A 13,278-nucleotide genomic window follows, 5' to 3' on the forward strand; every position below is an offset into this window, starting at 1 on the left:
CTTTGTCTAGGATGGGGATCTTAGACCAAAGATCGCTTTGATTTGCTCACGACTTGCTTCAATTCCTCTTTTGTTCACCATGTACCCGAGGAACTCTCCTGATCTCATTCGAAAGTGACGCTTGGAGGGGTTCAGCTTCATGTTATACTCATCTAGTATGTCGAAGGCTTCTTCAAGATCATTTAGATGGTCTTCAGCTATCTTCGACTTGACCACCATGTCATTAATGTAGACTTCCATGATGTCCCCTAGTTTTTCTTTGAATATCTTATTGACTAGCCTTTGATATGTGGCACTTGCATTTTTAAGACCAAATGACATGGCAATATAACAGTATATATTTGTTAATGTTATGAATGTTGTATAATCTTGGTCAGATGTTTCCTTTTGGATTTGTTGGAATCTTATTGATGCATCCATGAAAGTTAGTAACTCATGACTAGTTGTCTATCATGGAGTCTATGTGTGGTAGAGGGAAAGGATCCTTGGGACAAGCCTTGTTGACATCTGTATAATCCATACATACTCTCCATTTTCCATTCTTTTTTTGTACTACGACTACGTTGGCTAGCCACCTTGGGAACTTCACTTCTTTGATCATTCCTGTTTTAAAGAGTTTTTCTACTTTTTCTTGTATGATTTGGTATCAAAATTAAGTTTATGGGTTATTATATTTTAGTCTATACATGTCATGTCCTCGTGCTTCCATGCATATGTCTTGGTTCTAGCTCTAAGGGTCTTTGTTAGTCCTTGTTCGATTGGTTCTAGTATTGAGGATCATATGAGAACATTAGCATCAGGATCCTTAATGTTCACAGGAGCTTCCTTCACAACTTTCTCTCTCTTTCCTAGCACATCTTGTGCACCCTAATTTAATTGCAATGCTTTTCGTGGTATTGTTGATGATATCATCAAGGTCTTGTAGCACTCTTTGGATTCTTGTTGTTCAACTGTGATCTTCACTGTCTCCCATGGGGTGGACATCTTCACACATTGATATGTATGTGGGACTGCCATCGACTCGTGGATCCATGGTCTACCTAGTATAACATTATAAGAGGATAATGTATCTATTACAAAAAAACGCTTCATAGAGTTTACCCCCTCTATGTAGATAGGTAGATTTATTTTTTCGATTGTAAGTTTTGTTTCTCAACCAAAATCCTATTAATACTGAGGATCTTTTGGTTATTTCAGACTCTAGGATGTTTATTCTTTTAAAGCATCCAAGAGTATAATGTTCACTGAGGATCCTCTGTCGACAAGGATCCTTTTGACGAGATGGTTGGCGATGTAAAGAGTGATCCCCAATCCGTCGTGGTGAGGATCCTAGACGTATTGTCTATCTGCTTCATCGTAGGTGATCTCCTTCGCGTTTATTATTTTCGTATTCTTTTGTGGCCTTTTTTTTTCTTTCTATTTCAGAAACCTCGGCATGCATTTTTGCTGCAGAATAAGAGGTACCACAAATGTCAAATCCTCTAGATATCATACTGATTACCTTAGCGTCAGCAGGAGGGGATCCTGGCTTATCAAGGATCTTCTTAGGATCCTGATCTTTCTTTTTGGATCTTTTCTTCTCCAAGGATTTCTTTGAGTTATCCTTTGCCTAAAAGGTAGCTGATCTCCTTTGTAAGAACTAGCCAATCCTTTGTGATATGACCAAAGTCTTCATGGTATGCACACCATTTGGATTTGTCTTTGCAAGTGGTAGACTTTTCTCCCTTCCTTGGCCATCTTGCTTTGTCGCCAAGATCATGCATAGCAAATATTATACCTGAAATATCCACAGAAAAACAATAGTCAGTAATCTTAAGAAATTCTTCTTCCTCTCTATTTTGGTCAAAAATTGCACAAGTACTAATCAACCAAATTGAATGAGAGGATGTGATGTTCGAATTGTGCAATAGAAAATGATAAAAGAGAATGACATAGTGGTTTACAAAGAAAGCCCTTGATCCTTTCTAGGATCTCCGGCACAAAACCTTGGGAGGTGATAATGATCACCTACCTTGATGATTTTATTAATGTAAAATGGTGGTTACAGAGAATACTTCAACAAGAACAAGCGAACAATTTCGTAGAGTAATCTCAGAGAATAAATAGTGTCTTGTGTGTGAGATACAAGTGTTAATTTATAATCTAAACTAGCCAACAATATGTCCAATATTTTCGGGGTCCTCCATGACCAGCATCATGAAGTTATTTGACTTGGTATTCCGAGTCTTTAGCATAGTTGAAACTAATCTCTGTTGAGAATAAGTATTCTCTTGACTGTATTTGCACATGTGTTAATTAAGAACAAAATATAACCGTTATAAATATTAGTAAATAATCATAATGACAATGGTCGGGATCCTGAGATAGTTAAGGATCCTGAGTATTTGATGAGAGTTGAGGATCCTGGCCATAACACTCTCCTTCATCTTCAAGGGCATTAACCCTATAATGATTAGGTTTGGAATATGATTTTGACTTGTAGGATCTTTGTGTCGATGAATCGGTCTTCCAATTAGGGAGATCGTATAAGATTGGTGGGTATTTTGGTTAAAAATTACACAAGTGAAACTCAACCAAATTGTATGAGAGGTTGTGACGTTCAGAATCCACAAGTATAAAATGATGATCAAGGTGACACAAGTGTTTTACAAGAAAAGCCCTTGATCCTTGCTAGAATCTCCGACACAAAACCTTGGGAGGTGATAATGAGCACCTGCCTTGATGATTTTATTGATTGAAGAATTTGATTATAGAAATGAATGTAAAATGTAAGTACAAGTATCATGGATAAGCTAAAAATTATGTGTGTGGTGTGATGAATACAAATGTTATTTATTGTCTAAATCTAATAACAAGAAGTCCAATAATTTCAGGATCCTCCGAGATCAGCTTATAGACGTTATTTGACTTGATATTCTGGGTCTTTTGCCTAGTCAAAATAATTCTTCATTGAGAATAAGTCCTTAGCTGACTATTTCTGCGTATGTGAGAAAAATAAAGAAGCATATAACCGTTATATATGTTAGGAAAATAAATGATAATAATCTGGATCCTGGAGTATGTTTAAGGATCCTGAGACTTTGAGGATCCTGAATGTAATTTTGGGATGCTGGCCCTAACAATTGCCCCCAAATTATTCCTGTAAAATATTTTGATGTTATTTTATCAATATTTAAAGGGATAATTTAGGTAAATTAAAAATAATTAAAAGAAAGAGATATGAAATTTAAATTTCAAATCTTAAGTGGATAGCATTTATCCGATCAAGAGTAATTATTGCGTAGTCATATCATATCTTCTTTCTTCTGCGGCTAGGTTAAATAGGGTGATGAACCATCATTTTCTTTTATATTCTTTATCATTCCCTTTCTTCATCCACAATTGCTCTCAGAGGTAATTCCCTTCTTCCTTGTTCTTATTTTTTCTTTCTACAGTCATCCAAGGGAAAAAAGATTACCCATTCGATCTCTAGCATTATGGCTCTGTCGGTGAACAATCTTGTCGACCAGGGGTTCCTGACCTACAATGAGGTATGTTCCTTCGATGAAGAATACATGAAATACCTAAGGTCTATAGGATCTTTTCCTTCCGATGTCGTTTTCAAACCTTTCGATGCCTCTATTCAACCCGATTTTTCATCTTCCTCATGGGTATGTTTTCCAAAATACCCTTTTTCCCTTGGTTTAAAGTATACATTTTCCGGCATTGTCTCTAAGTTCTTTTGAGCTACTGAACTTTCATTTGTTCAAACCATGCTTGTAATCTGGAGGATTTTGTCTTGGATTGAGCGGGTAAATCTTTCCCATGATCAAGAGATGGGTTCTTCCTGAGTTAGCCTTCATTTCTGAACTATCTACCTTTGGAAGTTCTCATTTCTTACTCAAGCTTAAGCCCAACCGGTCCCCTTTGATTCTGAAATCAAAACACAATGACGGAGCTTGGAAGGAGAAGCATTTCTTTGTGAGGCGTGATTCTATTACCGGCAGAGAATTTTAGCCTAAAACCGGGACTGAAAAGGGTAGGGTTCGCTTGTTGGTTTTGAGGATCCTAAAATTTACCCTTCTTATTTTGTTTTTTTGAATACAGGTTTGAAGTTTGGGGAAGCATTTTCTGAAGCTGAAGATACCGAGGCGAAGGTTGTAGGCTTTCTTGCTTTACCAGCGGGTGTTAGGACGTTCAAGTTTGCTTGTGAAAATCTTCAGGAATGTTCATCCATGACTGCTTCCATGGCTATCGGTTAGGATACCTTTCTATTTGTTTACATCAATATTAATATCAGGAATTTACAAGGATCCTTCATGATTTGCAGGATCTAGAACTACTCGTTCTAGTGCTCGCTTTTGTTTGGCCGGTCTTGAGGATGACATGTCTAGTGGTTTCCTCGATGTGAAGAAAGAGAAGATCCCACCTTCTGCTCCCGCCTAGAAGACTTAGGTTGACCTTCATGTGAAGTCTTCTTCATCTCACAAGATAAAATCTTCTAATATCTAGGATCTTGAGAATCTAGGGCAGACGAAGCACTAAGGAAGCTGATTTCTTTCTCCCAGATTGTAAGTGTTTTTGTGTTCCCTTTTTTAAAATTTGATTTTCTGCTTATTGGTGCTTTTTATAGGTGGTTGATCATGTCTCTTGTTCTAATGAGGATTCCAAGGCAAAGCGTGCTCAAACAGAGTGTGCCTTGAGAGAGCAAGAAGAGATTATGTGACATCCCCAAAATCACGGCCAGAAAAGACCGGTTTGTTTATGCTTTGTTTAAAAATCAGAGTTACATTTTAAACGAAAGTGTTGCGGAATTTGTCCCAAAACAAAAATATGATAAAGATTTATCAAAAGCATTTCCATAGAAATGTATTTCATTAAAAGACTTGGGATGTCATGTTCGTACAGATCAAAAGCATAAATAGTACAATATAAGCCTTACTACATTATTTCATATCTACAAGCCTATATCCGTAATCCCTCGTCCAAAACATCACACCTATGCTCATGCGCCACTTCCTGTAATACAAGAAACTGAGTGGGTCAGGCTTGGGAGCCTGGTGAGCACATAGGGTTTTCAACCCACAATAAATAAGTTTATTAATTTCATCAATCAATAATAACCCGATTACCCGTTCCCGTTATCCTCACTTTACGTCCCTAAACACCTATCATAAGGGACCTAGCCTAAGGATCATCATTGGGACGGACACTACTGCTAAGGGGATTCCTCAGCAATAAATGTCCTAAAGGCAACCATGTGGGGGATGGAGTACACCGGTGAACACATCGTTCACAAACACCTACAGGTTGCGAGCCTGCTAGTGTTCCACTGGACTGTCTAGAAGAGTCTGTGGTCGTCATCCATACTCCGCTAAATGACAGAATCAACAACATCAACATCGAGACCTCTCATCATTTTATCACACATCACCTATTACATCTACCCATGTTTTACCCCAACATTTTCGTAGATATAAAATACATATACAGTTTAAATCATTGAAAACATGTATAACAATGTTCATCTAGCATAGATAGCAAGTATTCAGATAATATGCACACATAGCACGTAATTTATATAAAATACTTCATATCTATGTGTAAGTTGAAAGTAACTATGCACTCACCTGAAAGGTGGTGACTCAGCACTCGTACGGCGCTTCGATACTCTCAAAACGATATTCCTTCGATAAAACCTACTACCAATACCACTAGGGTTTAGTCTAACGATAATCGCGATTAATTAATAGTCTAGCTATTATTATTATTATATAAGCGTTAAACGATACTTATATAACCCATAATAATAGCCCAAGTACTTATTATAAGGTCCTAATAACATTACTATATTAAAACGTAAGCTAAACTAAAGATAGGTTAGGCGTAGCTCACTTACAGCGGGTTTTCTCGAAAACCGGGCTTCGCTGGAGCAGCGTTCCGTAGCCAAAAGGCTCTTTTCTCGAGACTCCGGGAGCCTCGGGGCTTCCTTCGGGTGCTAGGGGGTTTACCCAGGCTTTAAGGGGCTTAAGGAGGCTTAGAGAGAGTGTAGAGAGAGAAAGAAGTGGGGAAAGGTGTGAGAAATGAGAGAACCCGACACTTCTATTTATAGGGTGAAATCCTGACGAACTCGCCGAGTCGGTTCACCGACTCGCCGAGTCAGTGCCACGTGTCATCATTTGATGGCTTTCCTTGGGGAGAAAGCCTTGGCCCATATTCAGCCACGTCACCCCTTTTGCAGCAGCACTCTGCCAACTTCTAAACCCCGTAACTTTCGCATACGAGCTCCGTTTTCGACGTTATTTTTTTCCACGCGTAGGTAAAATCAAGATCTACAACTTTCATTTAGACTCCGTTGGCTAATTCTCGACCGATCTCAAATTTAACAGTAAGAGGCGTTTAGACTGTTAAATGACCGCGAAGAATTCGTAACTCCTTCATACGAACTCCGTTTTCATCCATCTTTTTACCGTTGAGTTCCTATTAATGAGATCTTCAACTCTCATTTAGGTCGCGTAAGCCAAAAACCGCTCGAACAAAAATTCGAGTTTCGGGCCGTGCACTGCTAAGCCGAATCTTAGAAAAATCATAACTTCCTCATACGAAGTCAGATTTGGGCGTTCTTTTTATCGACGTTCTTAGTTTAACATATTCTACAACTTTTGTTTAGATTGCTAAGGCTAAATCTCACTCTATCGTAAATTCACTATTTACGCTTCCCAGTGCCGTGCCGGTTTTGCCGTAAAACTTCGACGGGCCATAACTTCTTCGTTGTAACTCGGATTTCGGCGTTCTTTATATGTACGAAAACCTTGAGACATATTCTACAACTTTATGTAGAGATATCGGGATTATCTCATACTTTAATTTTGACGCTTATTTTTATTCTTTATTAATTATACATTTATAATTAAATAATAAACACATAAACACACATAATTCACATATTACTCAAATATTTCATCTTTATTACTTCAAAAAGAGTTACAAGAGTTGACCTAGACTATTACATTGACAAAATTTCTTAGCCCTGAAACCCGGGCGTTACAGATTAACAAGGAGCTTTTGCAGAGGTGGAGTTGTTGTTCAAGGAAAAAACTGATAATGAGGAGGATCACGCAGCTGAGATGAATGAGGCTATAGTCGAGGCGAAATCTAGTGTTGCGGTGGTTGTTTGGGAGACAAAGATCAAGCTCACGGAGGATTTGGAGAATGTAGGATCCTGGGATGTCGCCGGATGGCGTAAGGCCCTGACAAAGTTGACTGGCATGTCAATGAAAGCTAGTTAGTATCCTGCATTGCAGCTGAAGTAGGGAGAGGAGAAGGACACAACAGAGGTGGTTCCGGGTGATTGATCTGGTTTTATAAAAACAATTTGAATGAATTTGGGTCTGTAAAATAATGTTACTATTTTCTTTTTTTCTCTTTTTTTTTGGGGGGGGGGGGGGATGGGGGGGGGTTAGTAGGCAACCCTTTTAATGCTATGGTTTTTATATTTCTTTGCATGTGTGCTTGAATTGCATGGTTGTAGCAATAGGATTTTAGAGCATACCTATAACCAAGATCTTTAAGGAGTTTAGGATTTGCAAGAACTCTCAGGATCTGAGTAACCTGAAAATAGTTACTCACCCATTTAGGATCTCAAAATAGTTGAGATCCATCTAGAATGATAAGTCTTACATCATCGCATAAGGAAGATAACTTTAAAAATAAGGATAGATAGAACCTGATTATCCTTAGGCTTTATGGCTTTAGACTTAGGAGAAGTTTAAACTTCATATGGTCTTTGAAGTTCTCATATGATAGGATCCTTGCTTCAGGAGTTCATCAGTGAGGATCTTTGATTATTTTCAAGCAATATTTTTTGTATTTTAATTTTTGAAAGAACCTTAAGGGAAAATCCCAATCTTAGTAAATTACTAAGGAGGATCCCAAATCGTATGATAACATAAAAATGTTATAAACCTTAATTATTTTCTAGGGAAGATCCCAACTTGAGATAACATGAAAATGTTATGAGTTATAGAGTACATTCTCAGCTACGCGTGGATATAAAGAACGCGAAAAACGAAGCTCATACGCAAAAGTTATGCAATTTAGAAGTTGGAAAAATCCATTTACGCCCCACGTACCAGAGGATAGGAACCTCGTACCATCGGCCAAAGGCTCTCCCATCGGACCTACCATCCAAAGTGCATCACGCATGACGTCCGGTACGCCCAGCGTAACCTGGAGGTACGCCCCGCGTACCAAGAGTATCCAGCCCCTATAAAAGGGATGCGAGGGTTCCGGGCATAATTGCTCATTTTCGCTCCTTCTATTGCGTTTTTACCCCATTTTGCGTGCAAGGAATATCCCGAAGTCCCGGATTCCATACTCAAGTCCCGAAGGAAGTTTTACTCTCCCAAGAATCCCGAGAATCCCGAGAAATCTGCTTTCTCCTGTCGAAGTTTTGCTCGGTTTTCGTCTCACCTTCTTCAATCTAACAAGTGAGTTCATACCCCAATAACTATGTTTTCAAATGTTTTGTAAATGCTTTATACACTTTTAAAGGAGGGAATACACGTACACACAGTTACCCTTGTGTGAAAAACATCAATATTTTTCTATACTTTTGTTATAAAATAAATCATATGTGATTTATAACTATCGTACAAAAACGTTCTCATACAACATATCACGATAATACTTTGTCTTTTTGGAATGAAACATGTTGTTATATAAATATCAAGCACTTTATTTATATTTTGAGTATAAATGTTCAATAATGTTATTACAAATGTTATACTTTACATACAAAGTCGACACTACACTAGGGTTTATCATACAAACGAACCACACATTTGGAAAAGCTATAATAGGTATAGTTTACTAGATATTCATGAGATTTTACATACTATAAGTACTATATCAAGGAAATACTTTCATATACAGGAACGAATGGACTTTTCATACGTAAATCTATTTGATACTAAGTTTTGTGAGACATTCAACTTCACGTACTTTCAAGTATGCAGTTAAAGTCCTGTATTATATAATATAATCTCTTGTAGGGAGAGCATGATACTTGTGTATAGATCTATACGGGATTGACAATCCCGCACCTAAACTGTTTGCTACAGTTAGACCAGCAGGTCTGGGGTGACAAACGTCATAACATTCCAATGCCTAAAGAACGTTGTTACAGGCAGACTGGGTCAATAGCATGGTTATAAAACTCACATGGAGTATTAAAAACACGTTGATTTACGGGGTTATCAAATGCGTTAGTGATTTTATACATACATAAATCTACTATTCAAGACATGAAAAACACTATTGCTTTACAGTTTTGAAACTTTTAAACTACGACACACTTATGGAAAAATATTGGATTTCTAGAAGCAAACATTCAAAAACAGACGAGTCTTGGTAGAAGACTACTTTTATATACTAGTAGTAAATATGGGATTTTCTAGGATTTTTCAAACATCTACAAACAATTTCATACAAATTTATACAAACATTGACATTAAATACTTATGAACTCACCAGCTTAAATGCTGATCTACTTTTTCAAATCTACTTGCATTTCTCAGGGATTTAATAATACAGGTAAACTTCAGCTTTTGGAGAAGCGAAGCTAAGGCTTCAGTTTAAAACTCATTTTTCTCATCATATCGTAATTTGTTTTGAAATAAGTATCATTCAATAATGTATCTTTTAAATTATATATATGATGGTTGCTTTACTTTCTTTACTATGTATTCAACTGTTATGATACTACATGAAGTCATCCGCCCTCGAACGATTCCGCTGTTCTGGTTTGGGGGTGTGACAGATTGGTATTAGAGCATTGTTTATAGTGAACTATGTATATCGAACTGCATAAGATATACAAACAATAAATGCATAGGGACTAAAATTCTCTGACAAAACCTTGTTACACCTAAACCGTGTTTCATTTGACTTAAGTTATTGGGTCAAAAAAGCACAAATACATGCATACAACGATTTATTTTCATAGTTAGAACTATATAAGAAGTATTAAGACAAGTTGGACACTACGAATAGGCCTCGAAATATGTAATCGGATTTGGGACGAATATAGCCTGATCAACTATATTTATTCGAGATCATACTAATGTATGTCGAGTAATGGTCGTAGTGAGCAACAGTCAAAACTTACCAAAATAACACTGGTATCAAACATACAATCTTAAATATTATAGGAGTATTTAGTAAATACAATACTTTAACTTACATGTTTAAATTTACATTTTTTAAATTTCTAGACAATTCTCATATCTCTATTCTCGCACAGAAACAACAGCTAGATTCTATCCACCCGTGGATCCCTACTACCCGAATCAGGGCAATGGAGGATGGGTAGAGGAGGACCCCGAAGAAGATGAGGAACCTATAGAGTTGGAGGAAGGGGAAGACTCTGGGACAGACTCAGAGCCAGAAGTAATCAACCTACTAGTCGCTCAACCTCCCGCAAGGATTACGTCCTCCCTACGCATATGTCTGGAATTTTACGACGTCGGGGGGGGGGGGGGGGGGGGGAGGAGGAGGAGGTTCATCCGACCGAGCACTCCCAGTCATGGTGGGCAAACTAGCCAACCAGTCCTATCAATCCGGGGTTCAAGCATACTGGATTCGTGAAGTCAACATGGAAGTACAAGTTCACACTTCCGACATCCGTCGAGTGGACAGGTTGCAGGATGATGCCCAACTCTGCACCGACACATTCCAAGCACAACTGATTGCATCCCCCTTTGAGATAAGGGAAATGAAGGAACAGCAAGCCGCCTTCGATAGGCGTCTTATGGAAGCAAAGCAATTAGATACGGAGTCGAGCTCCAAGTGCAACCTACGTCACAAGTAGTACTTGCCCGAATCCCAAAAATTTTGTTATAGAATAGGAACTCGGCTAAAAGTCTTACTTTTCTTTAACTTCTGTATCGGAGACTCTTAGAAGGATCGAAATTTTCTTAACTTGAAAATGTAACTCAACGTATGTTTAATATATATGAAGAAATTCCTTTGCGTGTTAATTCATTGAATACCACTCAGATTCATAAATTTATCTATCACTATACAAACTTCTATTATGAATCAAGCTCTAAAACCTTGGGTAGGTCAGTCAAATTCATAAATTGATGAATATAGCAAATTTATTAACACACAGCTTCCAATCATTAAAGACTTATGGTCTTTATTCTATTTCTTTAGCAGCACGATGCCGCCCCATAGATCTACACACAGTATCAACAACGCAACACCTCCACCACCACCACCTCCATCAACGAATAATGTCGCCTTGATAGCTACTATAACAGCTACAGTGAAAGCAACAATGGCACATATGAGTAGTAATGGGTCCGGAGGGGGAGTAAATAGCTCTACGAATAGCCAACGTTAGGGTCGTTCAGGAGATTGCACCTTCAAGGACTTCACGAAGAGCAAGCCCATATCTTTTAATCGATCCGGAGGGATAATGGCTCTATCGCAGTGGATAGAGAAATTAGAAGCGGTTTTCGAGATCTATGCATGTCTGGAAGGGAGCAAGGTAAAGTTTGCTGCTTGTACATTCTCCGAGAGAGCTCTGACGTGGTGGAATGGCCATGTCAAGTCACTAACTCTGGTAGTGGCTAATTCTATGGGCTGGGAGAATCTAAAGCAAATGTTAATGCAAGAGTACTATCCAAGGGGCGAAGTACAAAAGCTAGAGCAGGAACATTAGGGCCTTACTATGGTAGGCTCGGACATCACAACCTATACCAATAGGTTTAGTGATTCGGCAATCCTTTGCCCTGGGATGGTTGCTCTAGAGAGCAAGAAGATCGAGAGGTACATCTGAGGACTATCACCCCAGATTCAAGGAAGTGTACTAGCTTCCAAACCAGTCACTTTCGATAGTTCCAAACAGTTGGCACAAGCTCTCGTTGACCATGGAGTCTGCCAAGGCTTCGCAACTGCTGTTCCGGAGCAAACCATAGGAAACAACAACAACAACAACAATACCAACAACAACAGCAAGAAGAAGTTTTGGAACAAGAGGAAGAGTCTATTTTCACAAGAACCTTCCAAGAAGCAACGGATAGTGGCAGTCCATGCCGCCACTACCCCCACTGCTTCTCCTGTTACCCCTACACCAACAATGCAATATGCTGGGAACCTATCGAAGTGCAGCAAATGCAATTTCCATCACAATGGAAATTGTCGGGAGATGCACTGCAACAACTACAACAAGAAAGGGCACATTGCCCGTGTCTGTAAGGCACCGGCACAACCAATCACCCAAGTCCCTGGAGTCGGTGTGGGCCAGGCGTGTTATAGGTGTGGTGAGGTTGGACACTACAAGAGAGACTGCCCTAAGGCAAGGAATGTTGGCGGCATAGGAAGAGTGCTGGCAATAGGGAAAAATGAAGCAATAGCTGATACCACGTGGTTATGGGTACATTTCTCCTCAATAACGCTTATGCATGCATACTCTTTGATTGTGGTGCAGAGAGGAGTTTCATGAGTCATAAATTCAAACACATACTAAAACAAAACCCTCAATCACTCAATAAGATATTTTCAGCAGAATTGGCAAATGGTAGAACAGAAAGCACAAACGATATGTACATAGGCTACACACTAACTCTAAATGAACATTCATTTCAAATAGATCTAATGTCGCTCACTGTAAAGAGCTTTGATGTCATCATCGGTATGGATTGGTTAATCCTACACCATGCCGATATACTTTGTCACAAAAGGGCCATTCTCCTGAATCTGCCAAACGGCGAAACTCTTGTCATTTATGGTGACAAACCCGGTACCAATATACAAATCATCTCTTGTGTCAAAGCCCATAAATATTTGCGTAAGGAGTACCATGCCTTCTTAGCCCACGTAGTAGATACGGAAAAAGAAGCAAAAGACCTCAAAGACATTCCAGAAGTCTGCGATTTTCCCGATGTCTTCCCTGAAGATCTTCCAGGGGTCCCACCAGAACGACATGTTGAGTTCAACATTGATTTAATTCCCGGAGCTGCCCGAGTAGCTAAGTCGTTGTATCGTCTGGCACTAGCTGAGATGCAAGAATTATCCAGCCAATTAAACGAACTGCTCAGCAAAGGATTCATCAGGCCGAGCTTCTCACCTTGGGGAGCACCAATCCTGTTCGTAAAGAAGAAGGATGGATCTTTCCACATGTGCATCGATTAGCGGGAACTCAACAAGCTCACTATCAAGAACCGATATCCCCTACCACACATTGACGACTTGTTCGACCAACTCCAAGGAGCGAGTTATTTCTCAAAGATC

Source organism: Lactuca serriola, chromosome 7 (genome assembly GCF_051521515.1).
Source record: "Lactuca serriola cultivar US96UC23 chromosome 7, Lser_US96UC23_V15, whole genome shotgun sequence".
NCBI classification, from domain to species: Eukaryota; Viridiplantae; Streptophyta; class Magnoliopsida; order Asterales; family Asteraceae; genus Lactuca; species Lactuca serriola.